This window comes from Heptranchias perlo, unplaced genomic scaffold (assembly GCF_035084215.1).
Source record: "Heptranchias perlo isolate sHepPer1 unplaced genomic scaffold, sHepPer1.hap1 HAP1_SCAFFOLD_59, whole genome shotgun sequence".
Classification (NCBI taxonomy): domain Eukaryota; kingdom Metazoa; phylum Chordata; class Chondrichthyes; order Hexanchiformes; family Hexanchidae; genus Heptranchias; species Heptranchias perlo.
This window is the reverse complement of record NW_027139612.1, coordinates 2747587-2770726: the sequence shown is the minus strand read 5'-3', so window position 1 is coordinate 2770726 and position 23140 is coordinate 2747587. Positions and strand designations below refer to the sequence as shown.

Sequence of the window (23140 nt, the reverse complement as noted above, 5' to 3'; positions counted from 1 at the left end):
AATCTCCACCTCTAAACACAATCTTCTTCTCGGAGACTCCTGTGTAGGCCATCTCACCGATCTTCAGTAACACATCACGGGGGGATTCAATCTCTCGGCCATGGTTTTTCAGAATGTTATAAATATAGTAGGAATATAGTTGGGTGATGGTCTTGGGAACTTTCTGCTGTTTCCTGTCTCTTTGTGTGAAGAAGGGACCCAGTGACAGACCGAGGATCCAGCAGTAGGAAGGGTTGTAACACATGGTGTACAGGATCTCGTTCTCCTCCACATGTTTGAAAACAGCTGCTGCCACCGACTGATCTTCAAAAAACTTGTTGAAATATTCCTTCCGTTCCTCACCAACAAATCCCAGGATTTCAGCCCAAACACTGATCTCAGCCTTTTCCAATACATGTAATTCAGTGGGGCGGGTGGTCACTAGCACTGAACATCCTGGGAGCAGCTTGTGATGTATTAAACTGTACACAATGTCAGACACTTCACACTGGTCTTCAGGATCTGTGCAGATGTAATCAGCCTCTGTATTTCTCCGATTGTCAGCAAAATCGATACTGTCCTTGAATTCATCTAAACCATCGAATATAAACAGTAATCCCTCTGGGTTCTTCCAGAGCTCTCCCAGAATATTCCCAAAGTAAGGATACAAATCCAGTATCAGATTCCTCAGGTTTATTCTACAGTTAATAGCGTTCAAATCCCGGAATTTAAAACTGAAAACAAATTGAAGGTGTGGGTATATTTTCCCAGTGGCCCAGTCATAAACAATCTTTTGTACCATTGTTGTTTTTCCAATCCCCGCGACTCCGCTCACTGCTGCTGTACTCCCAGATTTGGATTTTCTCTGGGAAAAACTGCTCTGGAACAATTGATCAGTTCGGATTTTTTCCAGTTCTCTCCGGAGATGTTTCTCTCTCCACTCTTCATGGTCTCGGCCTCTTGCCAGTAGTTCATGTTCGACAAGTGTCCGATCTCGAACAGTAGAAATAACCGTTAGCTCAGTGTATAGAGTGACCAGCTGGAAAATCTTAACCTTTTCCTTTATTAGGATCGTGTTCACTTTCAGTGTTTCAGTTTGGACCCGGAGTGTTTCCTTGTGTTTCTGTTGAACATCTTCAATTAGAACAGACAGAAAGTGATTCTTAATGTTAGTTGTATTGGCATAAAACCAAATTCTCAATATCACTTTACTATTCAGTAAAATGTTCCGAGATTGAATTTGCAGCTTCAATAGAGGTGCGAGCAGGAAATTAAACTCAGTTACTGAAAACCTCGCTTGAAAGTGAATAACGGCTGAGAGAAGTTTCAAGTCCTCACGATTCAAATATTGACTGCACATGGAGATTTCTGTGAAAGTGATATTTTCCATCTGATGATTAATACTATCAGACCTGGCCTGAACCATGGACATCTCATTACAAATCTAAATGTGATTCTGGTTCTACGAAACTGGAGGTTCTAGTGGATTATCCTATGAAACCGTCAGAGGTGCTAACCTTTTGCGGAAATGGGAAATAGGTTATTGTGTGCATTGGGAGAGGGATAGACTGTGAATGGACAGAAGTTCCACTGTTATTGTATCAGAGCTTGGGCAGGTTTTCTGTGATATTGTGGGCACTGGGAGAGGGACAGGCGAAGAATGGACAGAAGTTCCACTGTTATTGTATCAGACCTCGGGCAGGTTTTCTGTGATATTGTGGGCACTGGGAGAGGGACAGACTGTGAATGGACAGAAGTTCCACTGTTATTGTATCAGACCTCGGGCAGGTTATCTGGGATATTGTGGGCACTGGGAGACGGACAGACTGTGAATGGACAGAAGTTCCACTGTTATTGTATCAGACCTCGGGCAGGTTATCTGAGATATTGTGAGCACTGGGAGAGGGATAGACTGTGAATGGACAGAAGTTCCACTGTTATTGTATCAGACCTCGGGCAGGTTATCTGGGATATTGTGTGCACTGGGAGAGTGAAAGATTGAATAGACAGGAGTTAAGTTGCTGTTGTTTTCGGACTCGGTGGGGTTATCTGGGATATTACATGCATTTCTATCGTCACCTGATCACAGGTAAAGATTACTGCCATTCTGAAGGTACAGAGGCGAATCAGAAAGATGAATTAAGGTATTTGGACTTTAGGTTGAAGGAATGGTGAGAGGGTTTGATGTATTTTGTTTGGGCAAGAAACTTCGGAATTGAAATGTTTTAATGGAATTCCCAACATTAGTTAGGACAAAAGAACATAAGAAATAGGAGGAGTGGGCCATAAGCCTGCTCCAGCAGTCAATCAGATCATGTCTGATCTACCTGAAATCCACTTTCCCGCCCAATTCCCTTATCCACTGATTCCCTTCGTGTCCAAACATCTATCGATCTCAGTCTTGAATATACTGAATGGAAACCGGAAACAGGCTCACAAACAACACAATAATTAATATCGGAAAAGGGAAGTCAGGGTAATTTTCTCACACATAGGGCCAGAGAAACATGGGAAGGACACTAAAAGGGCAGTGTAAGTGGGGTAAAGGGATAATTGAATGTGTGACGGATACACTGAGAGGAGGGGGAGTTGGTGTCATCTCTCTTAGGGACAGGCTTATATGGGCCAAATGGCCTTTTCCTGTCTCTACTCATTCTCCTCTTATATTGTGTTTCAGAAATTGTGAACAATTTTGCAGCAGTTTTTCACGTACATTCATTAAATGTGTTTTTATAACAGTCCTGTCATATCATCGATTAGAATTAGAATTACTGCCCACATCATTCAGTGTGCTGGTGGAGCAGAAAACATTCACAGTTCATTTCAATTGTTCACCCAATAATTACACTCCATTGTTCCATTTTGGTCTGAATTTCCTATAATGAAGGTTTGGGAAATTACAAATCTCTTTCCATTAGTCATTACATTGGGTCTAAAAAGACCCCTGAGTTAAAGGACTATTCTTTGAGCAGAATAAGGTTCTCACTTTCTCTGCCATTCGGAAGTTAACCCATAACTTCTGAATTACCCTGAATATTGTCTTTCCCTCCACGGATTAAAGATCTATTGTGTTAACATCTGCACATCTTCTGAGATCAGATCGAACACTTTAACGTCTCATTCTGTGCTGTGAAATGATAACATTTTAATATTTCGCATTTCTCCACCTCTTTCCCTCTAGCTGATGGTGGGAAGATTTCTGGGAGGGGGTGCCAGGTAACCCATAACATCTGGCTCAAGGCACTGCTCATTAAATTTGAGCCTAGAGCATCTGTGCGGTGCACACCTGGCAGGATCCCGATACATTGTGAATCATCATACACACCCGGCAAGAACCTTTTGCACTGTGGGATTCACAGTGCAAAAGGTTCTTGCCGGGTGTGTATGAGGATTCACAATGTATCGGGATCCTGCCAGGTGTGTATGAGGATTCACAGTGTATCAGGTTCCTGCGAGGTGTGTAAGGGGATTCACAGTGTATCAGAATCCTGCGAGGTGTGTAAGGGGATTCACAGTGTATCAGGATCCTGCCAGGTGTGTATGGGGATTCACAGTGTATCAGGATCCTGCCAGGTGTGTATGGGGATTGACAGTATATTAGGATCCTGCTAGGTGTGTAAGGGGATTGACAGTATATCAGGATCCTGCCAGGTGTGTATGGGGATTGACAGTATATCATGATCCTGCCAGGTGTGTATGGGGTTTCACAGTATATCAGGATCCTGCCAGGTGTGCAAGGAGATTCACAGTGTACCAGGATCCTGCCAGGTGTGTAAGGGGTTTCACAGTATATCAGGATCCTGCCAGGTGTGTAAGGAGATTCACAGTGTATCAGGATCCTGCCAGGTGTGTAAGGGGATTCACAGTGTATCAGGATCCTGCCAGATGTGCATGGGGATTCACAGTGTATCAGGATCCTGCCAGGTGTGTATGAGAATTCACAGTGTAACAGGATCCTGTCAGGTGTGTATGGGGATTCACAGTGTATCAGGATCCTGCCAGGTGTGTAGGGGGATTCACAGTGTATCAGGATCCTGCCAGGTGTGTAAGGGGATTCACAGTGTATCAGGATCCTGCCAGGTGTGCATGGGGATTCACAGTGTATCAGGATCCTGCCAGGTGTGTATGAGAATTCACAGTGTATCTGGATCCTGTCAGGTGTGTATGGGGATTCATAGTGTATCAGGATCCTGCCAGGTGTGTGTGGGGATTGACAGTGTATCAGGATCCTGCCAGGTGTGTCTGGGGATTCACAGTATATCAGGATCCTGCCAGGTGTGTATGAGAATTCACAGTGTATCGGGATCCTGCAAGGTGTGTATGAGAATTCACAGTGTATCGGGATTCTGCCAGGTGTGTATGGGAATTGACACTGTATCAGGATCCTGCCAGGTGTGTATGAGAATTCACAGTGTAACAGGATCATACCAGGTGTGTATGGGGATTCACAGTGTATCAGGATCCTGCCAGGTGTGTCAGGGGATTCATAGCGTTTCAGGATCCTGCCAGGAATGTATGCAGTTGGATTAATTGGTGTAATACAAACTTACCAATAATTCAAAACAAGTAGTGACTTTTATCTTCAAGCTGCGCAAAGCATTTTTTTCCTGCTATACCAGGGCATCTCACAGACGAATATAAAGCGCTGCAGTGTATTAGGATCCTGCCAGATGCAAGTAGTTTCACGGGATTAACGACGAATCGAAATGAACTTTTATTCTCTTTCCTCCACCCTTTGAATTTCTGATTCCCAGATTCTGACAATCTCTAAACAAAAGACTACAGTCAAACATTCTGATTCTCAGGAGTGAAACAAACGGTTTGAAATCCCCATTTCATCACTTACCTTTCAGGTGACTGGGTATTTCAGATAAACCTCGTCCGATGTCCATATCATCAAATGGATCAGGACCTGTATAAATCAATGAGCTTTCATGAAATCAGATCTGTGTAATATTATAGTAAATTCTGCAATGTTTCAATCTGAAATTGAATTCAGTGTGTGATTTTACCGTACCAAGTTTCTGCATCTCTTTCAGTATTTTGACCAACTTTGGTAACCTGTGCATTTTCAGAAAGGATTCCCACATCACCCTTCGGGCCTGAGAGCCTTTCTCCATCACCAGATTTAGGAGAAGTTTGGAACTGTCCGCCCTGTTTCCCTTCACCGCGAGCTCAGTGACTTTCTGTAAAGAATAATAATGAAAATATTGAGGAGTGGAGTGAAAGACAAAGATTGAGAATGAAGGAAAGGAGCTGCTCTCTGATGGGATCTCCCAGTTTATATTGAGGAGTGGAGTGAAAGACAAAAACTGAGAATAAGAAATAGGAGCAGCAGTAGGCCAATCGGCCCCTCGAGCCTGCTCCACCATTCAATAAGATCATGGCTGATCTGATCCTAAACTCAAATCTAAATTCATGTCCAATTTCCTGCCCGATCTCCATAACCCCTAATTCCCTTTACTTTTAGGAAACTGTCTATTTCTGTTTTAAATTTATTTAATGATGTAGCTTCCACAGCTTCCTGGGGCAGCAAATTCCACAGACCTACTACCCTCTGAGTGAACAAGTTTCTCCTCATCTCAGTTTTGAAAGAGCAGCCCCTTATTCTAAGATTATGCCCCCTAGTTCTAGTTTCACCCAACCTTGGGAACATCCTTACTGCATCAACCCGATCAAGCCCCTTCACAATCTTATATGTTTCAATAAGATCGCCTCTCATTTTTCGGAACTCCAATGAGTAGAGTCCCAATCTACTCAACCTCTCCTCATACGTCCGCCCCCTCATCCCTGGGATTAACCGAGTGAAACTTCTTTGTACTGCCTCAAGAGCAAGTATGTATTTTCTTAAGTATGGAGACTAAAGCTGTATGCAGTATTCCAGGTGCGGTCTCACCAATACCTTATATAACTGCCCCAATACCTCCCTGTTTTTAGATTCTATCCCCAAAGAGAAAGGAGCTGCTCCGTGGTGGGATCTCCCAGTTTATATTGAGTGGAGTGAAAGACAAAGACTGATAATGAGAAGGAAAGGAGCTGCTCCGTGATGGGATCTCCCAGTTTATATTGAGCACTGAAAGTAATCACTGGGCCGGGTACTGATCCATTCTGAACATGGGCAAAATATTCTGTAAACATCTTGATTCATCAACAAAAACATAGCACCTTTAATGTAGAAAAATGTCCCACAGCGATTCACAGGAGTGGAATCATACAATGGGCCCGAGACAAAGGAAGGCATATTATTCGGGGTAACCAAAAGCTGGATAAAGAATCAAATTTTCAGCAGAAGAGGGAGGTAGAGAGGTGGAGGGGTTTAGGGAGTGAATTCCAGAGCCTGGGTCCAAAAACTACAGAATGCTAGGCCACCGCTGGTCGGGCGATGGGGAGAGGCATAAGATGCCAGAGTCAGAGCAATATAGATTTCTAGTGAGGGGCGGCACCATGAAGTGATTTAAAAAGGAGGATGGGAATTGAAAATTGAAGTTATTCGAGAACTGCGATAGGTGAACGAGCACAGGAGTGAGGGGTGAGCGGGATGGGCGAGGGACAGGTTACAGGCAGCAGCGTTTTGGATGTGTTGAAGTTTAAAGAAGGCGGAGAATGGGAAGCCGGCCAGGAGAGCATCGGAATAGTTGCGTCCGGAGGAAATTTCCTCCAATTAAATATTGGGAAGACCGAAACCATCCCTTTGTCACTTCCACACTCCACCATTCCAATGGTCTCCTGGCCGGCCTCCCACCTTCCAGCCTCCGTAAATTTGAGCTCATCCAAAACTCTGCTTCCCACAGCCTAACTCACACCAAGTCCCGTTCACCCAACACCCCTGTGCTCGCCGACCTACATTGGCTCCCGATCCGGAAACTGATCGATTTTAAAATTCTCATCGCTGTGCACAAATCCTACCATGACGTTGCCTCTCCCTATCTCTGTAACCTCCTCCAGCCCTACAAACCCCTCAGATCTCTGCCATCCTCCAATTCTGGCCTCTTGTGCATCCCCGATTGTCGTTGCTCCATCATTGGTGGTTTTGCCTTCAACTGCCGAGTCCATAAGCTGTGAAAATTCTCTCCCTAAACATCTCCGCCTCTCTACCTCTCTCTCCTTTCCTTTAAGACCTGCCTCTTTGACCAAGCTTTTGATCACCTCTCCGAATATCTCTTCATGTGGTTTGGTGTCAAATTTTGTTTGATAATCGCTTCTGTGAAAAGGCGCTGTATAAATGCATGTTGCTGTTGTCGTTACCCTGTCCTTTCTCTGTGCAGATATTGACTGATCCATTTGGGTATTATCATCTCTTCCTATCATTGGTTCAGATTCAAATATATTCAGTTTTATGCACTTCTTCCCTATTTGGCCTGTTTCTGTCCTGTAACATTCTATGATTCTAAGATGTGATATTCTGTCACTTCTGTTACTTTTAAATAATCCAAACTCATTCTGTGCCCATTCCACTTACGTGATATTCTTGTCCACTGAAATGGTCCTCGCCTGTTAACATGAGACTGAGTCCCTCCACCCCCTCTTCAATCGCCTGTTCTATTCTGTCCCGATAGAATTTCGTCAACTGGAACAGCAGGTAATCGTCGCACTTTGTCAGGAACTCAGTGATTGCAGTGTTCGGATCTGTGAACAAAAATGGAGAAAACTAAACACATTATCGACTTTCTATCCGGGCGGCTACATTTCCTCTTATACCAAACGGCTGAAGCCTCCTGTGAGTCACATTATCAAACACCTTCTGAAAACCGATAAACACCGCATGTGCTGCCTTCCATCGTTCCGTACAGTCAATTCTTAAAAACCGGTGTTTAAATATGTGAAACACGGCTTGTCTACAGCGAATCAGTTCCAGCCTCCCCTGATCATCCCGTGTCTCTAAATGTTCATTAATTCGACCTGGAATGACAGATTTGAGGAGTTTGCCCACTGCTGACGTACACTAATTGATCTCCAGTTACCGGGTTTACCTTCTCTCCCTCTTGAACAGATACATTTCTTTGTCTCTTTCTAATCCGTTTTTATTTCCAAAGTCTCCTCCCTGACTTCATTTAACCGCATTGGTTGTAGGTCCAGCCGCTTCTCTACTTTTCTCAGATCCAAATCCTTCTCCAGTTATCTCTGACATCCTCCTCCAGTACACCGACATTCCCACTAACACCATCAGTGTTAGAATCTTCATTAATCTCCCCGCAAAATGTTATAACCAGGAAGATTTCGCTGAATCCGTGTAAACCTAAACCATGTGGTCTGATAGCTCCTGGACCATATCTCTTATGATTCTGACTTTCCAAATGTGTTTGGAATGATTTGTACATTCATAGACACATAACTTAATCCAAACTCCGATTTTGGGGGTAATTTACCTATAATTCGTTTTTCTTTCCCCCCTCGACATCCATAACTTTATCTCGCAATACTTAAAAACCTCCTACCCTTTTTCCTGCCAATATCATTTCATTACTTCATAAATCATCTGTTCCTGCCCCAACAGTTTTATTAATTCCACGCTTAAGTCTCAGATCCAGATAGTTCCCCCTCTCCGGTCATATCAACTGAAACCTTCCCGCTGCTCCATTCACCCAGTCTGTAAAACCATTGTTGGTCGGTTCAGACCGTGACCGTCCCTTCCCTTCTCCCTGAACTCACTCTAGTCCCCAAGACCGTGAACCCTTCCCTCCTGCTCCATTCACCCAGTCTGTAAAATCATTGTTGCTCGGTTCAGACCGTGACCGTCCCTTCCCTTCTCCCTGAACTCACTCTATCCCCAAGACCGTGAACCCTTCCCTCCTGCTCCAGCCCTGCAGCCACACATTGACCTGCCGCATATTTCCCTCTTTAAGTGGCCCACCGTAAAACAATCCAGAGATCAACACCTGAAGGCCTTGTTTAATGTGTCGAGCCTCAGTCTCAATATTCCCTGTATAATCGTATTTCTATCCATGTTATTGGGTCCGACCATGACTATTCTCTGCTCCCCTTTCCTTTCCAGAGATCGTCCCACCTGTTCCTGGAAATTTTTCCCTCTGACACGAGGGAGGCAACTTACCATTTGGAACCTGCTCAGGGCTGCAGAAGAGTCTGTATATTCCCAGACTATAGAATCTCCCACCACTATCGCTTTCCTATTGCTGTGCCCCACCTGCCTCTCACCCCTGCCCCACTCGGGGTGTCCACCTGCTCCCCGGTCTCACACTGTTAATCCTCTGAGACGCTGTCTCTATCCACCTTACAGTACCCAACACCAGTTATCTATTGGACAGTTCCAGTACTCAGGAGATCCCTCCACCTGTGACTGCACTGTCCCTCTAGATGGTCACTCACTTCCCTCTATCTGCACAGTATCTGTGCTGTTACCTCTTCCTGTGGTGAGCTGCAGGTTACTGCTCGTGATCTGGACCCTTTGTGAGGTCAGAAATTATATTTTGATGAATTTTTGAACCTACCTGTGTCTATTCTCATTCTTGTTGAAGATGTTGGATCTCCTCCCCTGTTTGAACCTTCAGCCATGGTGGTGACAGATTCCCAGATTCTGATGCTCTGTAATAAATATATTAATATGAAGTTAGACAGAAATATTAAAATGAGGAGAGCGTTGCCTTGTTAAACATGATACCAAGTCCCTCCTCCCCCATCAGTACAACATTTGTTAGCTCTGGGATCGAGCATTTCACGAGTGTTATGATCAACGTTCCACATCAGGTGTGAAACAGACAGCTGCCCAGTGAAACCCACTGAGTCCTTGTTCTCCACCATAAATTCTCCCGCTTCTGACCGTGATGGACTCACATTTGTCTTCACTAATCTTTTTCTTTTTAAATACTTGTAGAAGATTTTACAGTCCACTTTTATGTTCCTTCCACGTTTACTCTCATACTCTGTTTTTCCTCTTAATCATCTTGGTCCTTTTTCGCTGAATTCTAAACTGCTCCCAATCCTCAGGTTTGCTGCTTTTTCTGGTAACTTTATATGACTCTTCTTTGAATCTATCCTTAATCTCTTTTGTTAGCCTCGGCGGAGCCACGTTTCCTTTTGTGTTTTTGCACCAGAAAGGAATGAATGACCAGAAATACGGCCCACTCTTCGTCTTAGGATAAACCCAATCACTGAAACTATCGATAGTTGGTGGGGAATTGAGGGGAAACATCTCTCGGGGCCTCTCCAGACACAAAGGGGAATGTGTCTTTTTCTGATCCAAAGTGGATGACCTCACACTTGCCCACATAAAACACCATCTCCCACAGTTTTCCTCACTCACTGAGTCTGTCTGTGTCCCTGGTTTCCAGTTCCCCAATAGGGTCAGATTCTGTTTTCAGCACAAAGTAACAGGTAATGAAATCTACCCTTTTATTAGGTATATTAAGGTGACATGCAGCTAAGGCGGGAAATGGAGTTGAGGTACAGATCGGTTACGATCTAATAGAGTGACGGGACAGGTTCGAGGGGCTGAACGGCGTCCTCCTGTTCCTGTATAATGTCATTGGGTGGAGTGTGAAACAAACGAGTAATGATACACAGTGTCATACACTTTGGGGAAGGCATTGTGTCACCACACGATGGCAGTGTACCCTGTGAGAGAGACAGTGAGAGAGGATGTGTGTGTCTATCAGTGAATGACTGAGTGAGTGTGGGAGAGAGAGGATGCCTCTGAATATCAATGAGTGTGAGAGAGAGAAGATGCCTCTGAACATCAATGAGTGAGAGAGAGAGAGAGGATGCCTCTGAACATCAGTGAGTGACTGAATGTTTTGTGTGGGGAGAAGTGCCAGGATGATGAAACCCGACCTTTAACCATCAACAATTTGTAAAATCCGAAACAGACAGGGATCGAACAAGTTAAATTGCCAGAAGACACGTGTCCATATCACAGGTTGGATCAGACACAGCAAGTGGCGTCTCGGGGCAAAAGATCAGAAACCTCTTCCTCATATCGATCTAAAGTTGGAGGAAGTGAGGTTCCCACAAACGGAAAACTTTCGCTTCTGTCTCTGCGAGTTTCAGCATTTTGCTTTTACTTTGTGTCACTCGGGCATAAATGTTGAGACCCACTCAGTTCCCCCTTCAGTGTGATTTTTTTACCAGAAGGCTTCTTCAATCCCAGTGCTTTTTGATTAAAGTAGATCTGGGTTTCAATTCGTCCCTAACATCCACCTGAGAATAATGGGGTCACCCGCATTTGGTGTTGATTGATTCTATGCATTAGGTTTTATCTTTAATTCTGATCACCATCTGGTTTCCACCCAGAACCGTGTGTGTGACGAGAGAAAGAGGGGAGATTGACTTTACCCTCCAGTCTTCAGGTTACAAACCTCAGTCAGCAGAGGGGGGCGATGCAACAGATCTACTTTATCCCCCAGTCTCCAGGTTACAAACCTCAGTCAGCAGAGGGGGGCGATGCAACAGATCTACTTTATCCCCCAGTCTCCAGGTTACAAACTGCTGTCAGCAGAGGCGGCCGATGCAACAGATCTACTTTACTCCCCAGTCTCCAGGTTACAAACCGCTGTCAGCAGAGGGGGGCGATGCAACAGATCTCGTTTCCGTTCCTTGAGCTCGCTGACAACTTACAGCCGCCAAATGGAAAGAAATGTTTTGAACTTTGTGTCGCTGCAATTATATTTGCTTTTCGTAGAACACATATTATAACCCCACCATTTCTTAACAATGGTATTACTGAAAATGATCTCTTTATAATATGAAAGTAACTTTACACGCCAGACTTGTACTTTAATCTAAAGGACCTGTCTCAGTGATGTTTTAAAATCACATATTAAAACACGGTCCTCTATTTATACCTGTTAAGTTAGATTAAAGATATTTATTAATCGATAAACGGACGGTTAGAAAAAGGCTTTTAAGATGAATGTGTCGATAACCAGGGGACACAGATTTAAGATAATTGACAAAAGAAGCAGGCGGGGGGAGATGGAGATTTTCATTTTGATGCGGCCAGATATTATGATCTGGAATGCACTACTTGAACGGGTGTTGGAAGCAGATTCAATAGTAACTTTCAAAATGGAATTCGATAGAATAACGGAATGATTACAGCATCGAAGGAGGCCATTCAGGCCATCGATCCTGTGCCGGCTCTTTTTAAGAGCATTCCAGTTGGTCCCATTCCCCCGCTCTTTCCATGTAGACCTGCAAATATTTTCCCTTACACAATTTATCCAATTCGCTTTTGAAATTTACTATTGAATCTGCTTCCACCACCCTGTCAGGCAGCGCATTCCAGATCATTAAACTCACTGCATTTGGTTCTTTCTCCAATCACCCTAAATGTGTGTCATCTGGTTCTTGATCCTTCCGCCAATGGGAACAGTTTCTCTTTATTTACTTTATCTAAATCGCCATGATTTTGAACACTTCTATCAAATCAAAGAGCAGGGAAATGAATCTGGATTGTATCGGGACAAACATCGCTCTCAGTTTAATAAAAAGAACCCTCGGCCGAGGCCGGGAGCTGGAACAGGTGATCACCCAGAACATTATTCTGACAACACACAAAATAATCAATAGGAAGAATTTTTACAATCCATTAAATAAGATTTACGTATTATTTTATCACCAGTTTATATTTAAATGATAATCATTTAATTCAACTACAATTGTGAAATCCAGAAATCGATTTACTGATGGGAAATAACATTATGTGAAACCCAGTATCCAGTTCAGAATTGTCAGATGATTGATTTTGATTGTTGGTTATGAAATATATTTCAATCCGGTAACACTGTCTGGCACTACCTTAACTCAAAGTGTAATATCGATATTATGGGGGCTATAAAGGTGGGTTATTTCCGAGTTGGTGCTGGGGGCGGGGAGACACTGTATATCTGCTGGGCTCTGCCTCAGACTGGAGTCACCTCTCAGATCAAACCCCTTCACTCTAAAACACACACAAGATTAATTTGTAACTGTGTGTTTTGAGACAGAAACTGATCTCACTTCACGTTTCATTGCACGGCCTCATGCTGGATAATTGTACTCGGTGATCAGACTCTCACAGCCTCATTCTCACCATTTCCACCCTTACCTTGTAACCTTTGTGTACTGTCTACAGGACCAGTGTTTATCTAAGTAAATGGAACTTTCTCTTACCTTTCTCCCCAGTCGATCTATGGAAGCTCTTTGAATCGGAAGGGTTCTCTCTGGTTGCTGCTCTCACAATGCTGTGCTGATTCACCTGCTGTTGTTCCTCAGTCTACAATCCCTGTTTACTTCCAGCTGTGGACTTTTCTCAATCACTCCTTCATTCACCGGGAGATCTAATTATGGCAGTGCAGAAAATGAGACCAATACTGACGGTGTGAAGGAGAATCTAATCAGCACTTTCCCTCTAATGTATTATTAAAATAAAAGTAATTGAAACTTAAACAATTGAATATCAAATATTTGATTGAATAAACACACTGTTTGAGGAACTCTGTTCTCACATTCCATGTCTCTTTACCACCCCGACCACAATATGTGATCGTTTCATACTCCAACCCCAGTTAGAGGCAATTCCTTCTCAATGTCCCGTCATTGTTTTTAGGATCGCATTTGCTATTTGTGAATCAGTGGCCATTCCTTTATATTTTCTGCCTGAACTCCATCGAGGGGCGAGACTCCAAGTTTCCAAGTGTATTTTACTGGCATCATCGACAACAGGGAGAGTTGATGGGACAATATCCACAGCGACATGGTTCTACCCACAGAAGGCAGCTGTACTGCCCCAACACCGTGACTGGGAAGTGTGACTATTGCAGTGAGTTCACTTCACTGAATATTTACATAACATAACATAACATGGGACTGATTTCTCACAGAAAGAAGAGATTTCGCTTGCTGTGAGTGTTACTCTTTAGTGTGGACACTCCGATGAGTAAATCTCCTGTTTACAGCTGTGGAGTGGGTTTCTAACCGTCTTGAATTGACAGTTCCTGACTCAGAGACTGGATGTGTCTCCAGTTAGCTGCAAATTCCAAAGTGCTGGCATGTGGGGTGGGGAAGGAACGTTTGTAACCACAAGTGAGACATTTTAATAAGAATGCATTACCGTCAAATAGGTATTAACTGTAATAACAACATCTCTGTGTGGGAATATGGAGGGAACGTTGACCATATTTAAGAGAACAAGAGAAAATAGAAGCTCTCAGCAATTAACTTGTTTCTATTTTGCTCTAAATGGTCATTGATGTGCACAACTTGACTAGAGGTTACAACTCATTCTCATGCCTTTAAGAAAATATCTCTGATTAGAGAGAATCAGGATCAGTAACTGAATGATTTGAAGTAGAATGTGTGAACAAATATGGCCTACTCTTAGTTTTAGGATAAATCAAATCACTATCTCCAAAAATATCAGTAGTTGATGGGGAATTAGAGTTGAAAATTTATCGGGGCCACTCTCCAAACACAATGGATATGATTAAAGGACACACACTTTGGGGAGGGCACGGTGTCACCAAAGGATGGCAATGCACCGTGTATGGTACAAGTGGGCGGGGAGCGCACTGTGTCACCACAGGACGGCTGTGTACCGTTTATGGCACAAGGGGGCGGGAGTGCGCTGTGTCACCACACGATGTCTGTGCACCGTGTCTGACACAAAGGAGCGGGGAGGGCACTATGTCACCACAGAATGGCAGTTTACTATTCCTTACAAAAGGGGCGGGGCAGGCACTCTTGGGCACCGACCCCAAACGATGGCAGTGTACCATATGAGATAGAGAGCAGACGTGTGTATATCAGTCAGTGACTCTTTGTGTGTTTGATGGAGAGAGATAGGGGAAGTGAATGCCTGTCGATATCAGTGAGTGCATCTGAATGTGTGTGTATATGAGAGTGAAACAGATTTTATCAGTGGGCAACTGAGGATTGTATGAATGTGAGAGAGAGACAATGGATGCCTCTGTATAACTCTGTGAGACTCTGAATGTATGTTTATCTGAGAGAGCCAGATACATAGTATATCTGTGAACAACTAATTGAGTGTGTCAGTATGAGAGAGACACATACAGAGAGAGAGACAAAGGGTGCGTCTGTATATCTGAGTGACTCTGAGCAGGTGTGTGTATATGTGATGGAGGGAGACACTCAGTGTATCAGTGAGGGACTGACTGAGTGCGTGTGTATGTGAGACGCAGAGAGAGAGACAATGGCTCTGGATATCTGAGTGAGTGTGTGTGTGAGAGAAAGAGACAGAGGATGCCTTGTGTATCAGTGAGTGACTGAGTATCTGTGTGTATTTTCAGTTGGGGAGAAGCGGCAGGATGATGAAAACTAACCTTTAACCATCAAACACTTCTAAAATCCTACACAGACCGGGATTTAACAAGTTAAATTGCCAGAAGACACGTGTCCATACCAAATGTTCAATCAGACACAGCAAGTGCAGATTACATGCAAAGTGCAAAAGCCTCTTACTCTTATCGATAAACAGTTTGAGGAAGTGAGTTCCCGCAAACGGAAACCGTTCGCTTCTGTCTCTGCAAGTTTCAGCATTTTACTGTTACTTTGTGTCGCTCAGGGGCAGACATTTTGAGACCCACTCAGTTCCCCGTTCAGTTTAATTTTTTACCAGAAGGTTTATTCAATCCCATTGTGTTCTGATTAAAGTCGCTCTGGGTTTCAATTCGACCCCAACATCCACCTGAGAATAATGGGGTCACCCGCATTTGGTGTTGATTAATTCTCTACATTAGGTTTTATCTTTAATTCTGATCACCATCTGGTTGCCACCCAGATCCGTATGTGTGACGAGAGAAAGACGAGAGATCTGCACTTCATGGATTCATGTTTTTCCTTCTATATAATAGTAGACTCCGAGTCCAAATAACTAAGGTGCCCCTTTCATTTCCCCATCTTTTTCTCCAATCCATCACTTTCACTCTCTCCTTTCCCTTTATAATCCTCCACTCTGAAACATTCTCAGTCACTCACCCAATTCATCCATTGAAAAGACTGAAGCGACATGTGATCTGGTCCGCACGGCTCCTGTCCCCAGTCAGGACTCTGATACTCGGGGATTCGGCTGATCCCCCCTCCTTGCTCTTCCTGTCCCTCGTCAGGACTCTGGTAGTCGGGGATTTGGCTGATCTCTCCGCCTTGTTCTCCCTGTCCCCAGTCCGGACTCTGATACTCCGGGATTCGGCTGATCTCCCCGCCTTGCTCTCCCTGTCCCCAGTCCGGACTCTGATACTCCGGGATTCGGTTGATCTCCCCGCCTTGCTCTCCCTGTCCCCAGTCAGGACTCTGATACTCCGGGATTCGGCTGATCTCCCCGCCTTGCTCTTCCTGTCCCCAGTCAGGACTCTGATACTCGGGGATTCGGCTGATCTCCCCGCCTTGCTCTCCCTGTCCCCAGTCAGGACTCTGATACTCCGGGATTCGGCTGATCTCCCCGCCTTGCTCTTCCTGTCCCCAGTCAGGACTCTGATACTATGGGGATTCGGCTGATCTCCCCGCCTTGCTCTCCGCTCGACACAATCTGAATGGAGCCTCCAGGAAGTATCAGCGCACATCAACCTCGCTGTCACCTCTTCCGCTAAATGTTATTGAAATATAAATATCGTGTGGGGCATAACCCGAAACCTCGCGTTGCCTTTACTCTTCCGACCAGCTGATTCACGTGGGTTTGATGCGAGTTAACTTTCCTATTAAGTGCTCAAATGATATGAATGCTTCGATTTACAATCACCCCATTGATTTAAATCAAACAACACAGAAGGAGGCCTTTCGGCCCCTGGTGTCTGTGCTGGCTCTTTGAAAGAGTTATCCATTTTTTTTCAGATTCATCTGCACTTTCCCCATGGCCCTGCAAACTTTCTCCTTTTCAAATATTTATCCAATTCCATTACTAAACTGCGTCATTTCACCGCGAGCGACTGGACAGACAGAGCAACAGTTATACGTTGAGTCATTGGCGGGATTTAAAAAACGAATCTGCTTCTGCCGCCCTATTATTGAAGTCAATGGAAGTAGATCAGGGATGAGGGAAATCTGAACAGTCAGAATTTTACATCAAAACACGTAAACCAATAGTACAGTTTTAAGTAAGGGTTTCTATGTCATTCTATCTCTGCCCCCTCCCATCGCCAATCACTGATTAAAGTAAGGGGCACCCTGTCATCATCCCTCTCACCCCTCCCCCCACCCATCACTGATGAAAGTAAGGGGCTCACTCTCATTCTTCCTCTCCCTCTCCCCGACCCAACACTGATTAAAGTAAGGGACTCTCTGTCATTCTCCCTCTCACCCTCCCCCCGTCACTGATTAAAGTAAGGGGCTCGCTGTCATTCTCCATCTCACCCTCCCCCCGCCCATCACTGATTAAAGTAAGGGGCTCTCTCTCATTCTTCCTCTCCCCCTCCCCCCACCCATCACTGATTAAAGTAAGGGGCTCTCTGTCATTCTCCCCCTCCCCTTCCCCCGCCCAACACTGTTTAAAGTAAGGGGCTCTCTGTCATTCTCACTCACCCTCCTCCCCCTGCCCATCACTGATTAAAGCAAAGGGTTCTCTGTCATTCTCCCTCTCCCACTCCCCCACCCATCACTGATTAATGTAAGGGGCTCTCTCTCATTCTCCCTCTCCCCCTCTCCCCGCCCATCACTGATTAAAGTAAGGGGCTCTCTGCCATTCTCCATCTCCACCTTCCCGCGCCCATCGCTGATTAAAGGAAGGGGCTGTCTGTCATTCTACCTCTCCCCCTCCCCCCGCCCATCATTGATTAAAGTAAAGGGTTCTCTGTCATTCTCCCTCTCACCCTCCACCCACCAATCACTGATTAAATTAAGGGGCTCTCTGCCATTCTCCCTCCCCACCCTCTCACCCACCAATCGCTGATTAAATTAAGGGGCTTTCTGTCATTCTCCCGCTCCCCCTCACCCCGCCCATCACTGACTAAAGTAAGGGGCTCTCACTCATTCTCCCTCTCCCCCCTCCCCCACCAATCACTGATTAAAGTAAGGGGCTCTCTGTCATTCTCCCTCTCCCCCTCCCCCACCCATCACTGATTAAAGTAAGGGGCTCTCTGTCATTCTCCCTCTCCCCTCCCTCCACCCATCACTCATTAATGTAAGGGGCTCTCTCTCATTCTCCCTCTCCCCCTCCCCCCGCCTATCACTGATTAAAGTAAGGGGCTCTCTGTCATTCTCACTCTCCCCCTCCCCCCACCCATCACTGATTAAAGTAAGGGACTCTGTTTCATTCTCCCTCTCCCCTCCCTGCAACCATCACTGATTAAAGTAAGGGGCTCTCTGTCATTCTCCCTCTCCCCCCATAGTTTTGGTCCCTATTGCATCAATCCCGATTGAAAATTCCCTCCCCATGTCCTCCCCAACCCACTCCCCCCCACCCTGGGCCCATTCGTGGTGGGATATGCGCTCTGCCTACTCGGGACAAATGAACGCCTACCCCACAGACACCGCACTTGATTGACCGACTGCAGAAAGGGTCACGTGCCTCCAGATTTTTAAACCCTTTCGGCCGTTTCACCAACTCAGCGCGGGCCCAGATGCTTGTTTGATGTCAGCAATCCGGCGGGGTCGCGACCTGACTGATTGGAGAGTCCAAGGGACTGGAGACTATCAACCGGTCCCCATCCACCGCCATCATCTCAATCCACCGCCATCCTCCCCCTGGAGAAGATCAACCTGTCCCCATCCACCACCATCATCTCAATCCACCAAGTCCATTCCCTGGGTCGCCTCATAACAACATAAGAATTGGAGTAGGCCATACGCCCACTCCAGTCAGCTCCGAAATTCAAGAAGATCCTGGCTGATTTTCGACCTCAAATTCACTTTCCTTACCGATCCCCATTTCCCTTGATTGCCTAAGAGTCTAAAAATCTATCGATCTCAGCCTTGAATATATTCAACGGTTCAACACCCACCGCCCTCTAGGGAAGAGAATTCCACAGATTCACAAACCTCAGAGTGAGGAAATTTCTCCTCATCTCAGTCCTTAACTAAAATGTCCGACGCCATATCCTGAGACTATGCCTCCTTGTTCGAGGCAATCCAGCCAGGGGAAACAACCTCTCAGCATCTACCCTGTCAAGTCCCTCAGAATCGTATTGCTCTCAATCTTCTAAGCTCTCATTCTTCTCAACTCCAGTGCGTATAGGCCCATTCTACTTAATATCTCCTCACAGGACAACGCCTTCATCTGAGGAATCAATCTAGTGAACCTTTGTTGCACCGCCTGTAAGGCAAGTCCACCCTTTCTGAGATAAGGAGACCAAAACTGTGCACATTACTCCAGGTGAGGTCTCACCAAAGTCCAGTACAATTGTCGGAAAACTTCTTTGCTTTTATACTCCAACCCCCATGCAATAAAGGCCAACATGCCATTTGCCTTCATAATTGTTTGCTGTACCTGCATGTTAACTTTCTGTGTTTCTTCTACGAGGACACCCAGATCTCCCTGAACACCAAAATGTAATAGTTTCTCACCATTTAAAAATATTCTGTTTTTCTATTCTTCCCACAATAGTGAATAACCTCACATTTCCCCACATTATACTCCATTTGCCATCGTCTTGCCCACTCACTGAACCTGTCTATATCCCTTTGCAGATTTCTTACGTCCTCCTCATAGCTTACTTTCCCACCTAGCTTTGTATCGTCAGCAAAATTGGATACATAACACTCGGTACCTTCATCTGAGTCATTAATATATAATGTAAATAGCTGAGGCCCCAGCACTCATCTTTGTGGCACTCCACTAGTTAGAGCCTGCTAACCTGAAAATGACGCGTTTATCCCGACTCTCCATATTCTGCCCGTTTACCATTCCTCTATCTTCAATATTACCCCCAACCCAATGAGCCCCTATCTTGCGTAACAAACATTTATGTGGCAATTTATTGAATGCCTTTTGAAAATTTATATATGCAACATCTACGGGTTCCCCTTTATCTACCCTGCTCGTTGCATCCTTAAAAAACTCCAATAGAGGTTCTCATAGGCGAGTGACTTCCGCCCTTTCTATTATTTTTTTATTCGTTCATGCGATGTGGGCGTCGCTGGCGAGGCCGGCATTTATTGCCCATTCCTAATTGCCCTTGAGAAGGTGGTGGTGAGCCGCCTTCTTGATCCGCTGCAGTCCGTGAGGTGAAGGTTCTCCCACAGTGCTGTGAGGAAGGGAAGTTCTATTCAATTGGTTCATAACAAGCGGGAGTGGGGCTGTGTGTGGGACCAGGCCCTGATTGGCGGGTGGGGTATCAATCATTTGTTTTGAACCAAGAGAAGGGGCGTACTCAGTGAGCGGCATTAATTTCTGCAGCGAGTGAAAGTGTCGATTAGATTCTCCTCCATACCGTCAACATTGGTCTCATTTTCTGCCCTGGCATAATTAGATCTCCCGGTGAATGACGGAGTGATTGAGAAAAGTTCACAGCTGGAAGTAAACAGGGATTGTCGGCTGAGGAACAACAGCAGGTGAATCAGCACAGGATTGTGAGAGCAGCAACTGGAGAGAACCCTTCCGATTCAAAGAGCTTCCATAGATCGACTGGGGAGAAAGGTAAGAGAAAGTCCCATTTCCTCAGATAAACACTGGTCCTGTAGACAGTCCACAAAAGTTACAAGGTAAGGGGGGAAATGGTGAGAATGAGATTGGGAGAGTCTGATCACCACGTACAATTATCCAGCATGAGGCCGTGCAATGAAATGTGAAGTGAGATCAGTTCCTGTCTCAAAACACACAGTCACACATGAATCTTGTTTGAGTTTTCGAGTGAAGGGGTTTGATCTAAGTGGTGACTCCAGTCTGAGGCAGATCCCAGCAGATATACAGTGTCTCCCCGCCCCCAACACCAACTCGGAAGTAACCCACCTTTATAGCCCCGATAATATCGATATTACACTGTGTGTTAAGGTAGTGCCAGACAGTGTTACCGAATTCAAATATATTTCAGATCCAACTATCAAAATCAATCATCTTACAATTCTGAACTGGAAGCTGGGTTTAACTTAATGTTATTTCCCATCAGTAAATCTATTTCTGGATTTTAGAATTGGAGTTGAATTAAATGATTATCATTTAAATATAAACTGGTGATAAAATATTACGTAAATCGTATTCTGATAATGCTTTCAGCAGAAAATATAAACACTGTCTTTCAGCCTTTTAAACACTAACTGGAGTTTCCAGAAATGTTGTTCATCCAAACTTTGTAGCATTCCAGATGTATAAAGAATATGACGATCAGATGTTTTGCAATCGAATTCAGTATTGTGGCAGTAATTTAAATGGTCACTGCTAACAGTTACAGGTTTAGATGGTTTAAGACAATCAGATTTTCAGAGCAGATGGGGTCTGTTTTTAATAATGTGACTGTTTGATCCTTCTGTAGATACGGTGCTGCTTAATGTTCTGTGGAGCTCGAACTGACGGTACATTCAGTAAATTCCCAGTATCAGGTCTCGTGGTGTAAAAAAAATCGTTATTGGAATGGCAGCTTTATGGTTAGAAAAAGTGTCTGAATGTTTAGGATTAATGTTCATCTTAACTAAACTCCAAACACGACGGTAGTTTTTGTTATTTCCGTTTCAGTTATTTTCGTTGAGTGATTTCCTCTATTGCCAGGGTAACAATCTGTCAGATCTCAGTGCAAGAGGCGTTGGTTCCAATTTATATCCGAAAGACCATGAAACGTTCAGTGTAAACTCCTATCGATATATTCAGATCATGAAACATTCAATGTAAACTCCTATCTATATATTCAGACCATGAAACATTCAATGTAAACTCCTATCTATATATTCAGACCATGAAACATTCAGTGTAAACTCCTATCGATATATTCAGACCATGAAACATTCAGTGTAAACTCCTATCGATATATTCAGACCATCAAACATTCAGTGTAAACTCCTATCTATATATTCAGACCATGAAACATTCAGTGTAAACTCCTATCTATATATTCAGACCATGAAACATTCAATGTAAACTCCTATCTATATATTCAGACCATGAAACATTCAGTGTGAACTCCTATCGATATATTCAGACCATGAAACATTCAGTGTGAGCTCCTATCGATATATTCAGATCATGAAACATTCAATGTAAACTCCTATCGATATATTCAGACCATGAAACATTCAGTGTAAACTCCTATCGATATATTCAGATCATGAAACATTCAATGTAAACTCCTATCGATATATTCAGACCATGAAACATTCAGTGTAAACTCCTATTGATATATTCAGACCATGAAACGAGGACACCCGAATCTCTCTGAAAACCAACATTCAACAGCTTCTTACCATTTAAAAAATATCCTGTTTTTCTATTCTTCCTACCAAAGTGAATAACCTCACATTTCCCCACATTATACTCCACCTGCCAACTTCTTACCCACTCACTTAACCTGTCTCTATCCCTTTGCAGACTCTTTGTGATCTGCTCAAAGCTAACTTTCCCACCTACTTTTTATCGTCAGCAAACTTGGAGACATTACACTCGGTCCCTTCATCTAAGTCATATAATCATAGAATGGTTACAATACAGAGGGAGGCCATTCGGCCCGTCGACTCCGCGCCGACTCTCTGCAAGAGCAATCCAGCTCGTCCCACTCCCCTGCCCTATCCCCGTAGCCCTGCAATTTTTTTCCCTTCAAGTATTTATCCAATTCCCTTTTGAAGGCCATGATTGAACGGGGACGGGCCCAGAGAGAGAAGTGTGAGTGAGAGTGGAGGGCGGAGGATGTGAGTGATGATGAAGGGAGTGGGGTGTAAGTGACTGTGGTGGGAGCAGGATGTGAATGATGGTAGAGGGAGTGGGATATGTGAGTGAGGTTAGAGGGTGGAGGATGTGTGAGTGACGGTGGAAGGAGGGGGGTGTATGAGAGAAGGTGGAGGCAGGGGAATGTGTGAATGAGGATGAAGGGAGGGGGATGAGTGATTTAGGTTGGGGGTTGGGGATGTGAGTGAGGGTGGAGGGAGGGCGATGGGTGTGAGGGTGGAGTGAGAGGATGTTTGAGTGAGGGTGGAGTAAGAGGTATTTGCGAGTGAAGGTGGAGGGAGGGCCTATATGAGTGAGGATTGAGGGAGGGGGATGTGTGAGTGAGGGCGGTGGGAGGGGGATGAGTGAGTGAGGGTGGAGGAGGGTGTGCTGAGTGAGTGTGAAGGAAGGGGAATATGTTTGAGTTAGGGT

The 23140-nt window shown here is 44.7% G+C and overlaps 2 protein-coding genes across 3 annotated transcripts in view; one reads left to right on the top strand and one right to left on the bottom strand.

Moving 5' to 3' along the window:
• The window catches only part of LOC137316335 (NACHT, LRR and PYD domains-containing protein 3-like), a 302370-nt gene that overhangs the window by 104797 nt on the left and 174433 nt on the right, over nt 1–23140 (bottom strand). The window lies entirely within an intron of this gene.
• Nucleotides 20229–23140, top strand: part of LOC137316364 (NACHT, LRR and PYD domains-containing protein 12-like) — a 46290-nt gene continuing 43378 nt past the window's right edge. For both annotated transcript variants that reach the window (XM_067980433.1, XM_067980436.1), the window contains exon 1: nt 20229–20497. The gene's annotated coding sequence lies outside the window, so the exon portion shown is untranslated. The remainder of the gene's footprint in view (nt 20498–23140) is intronic.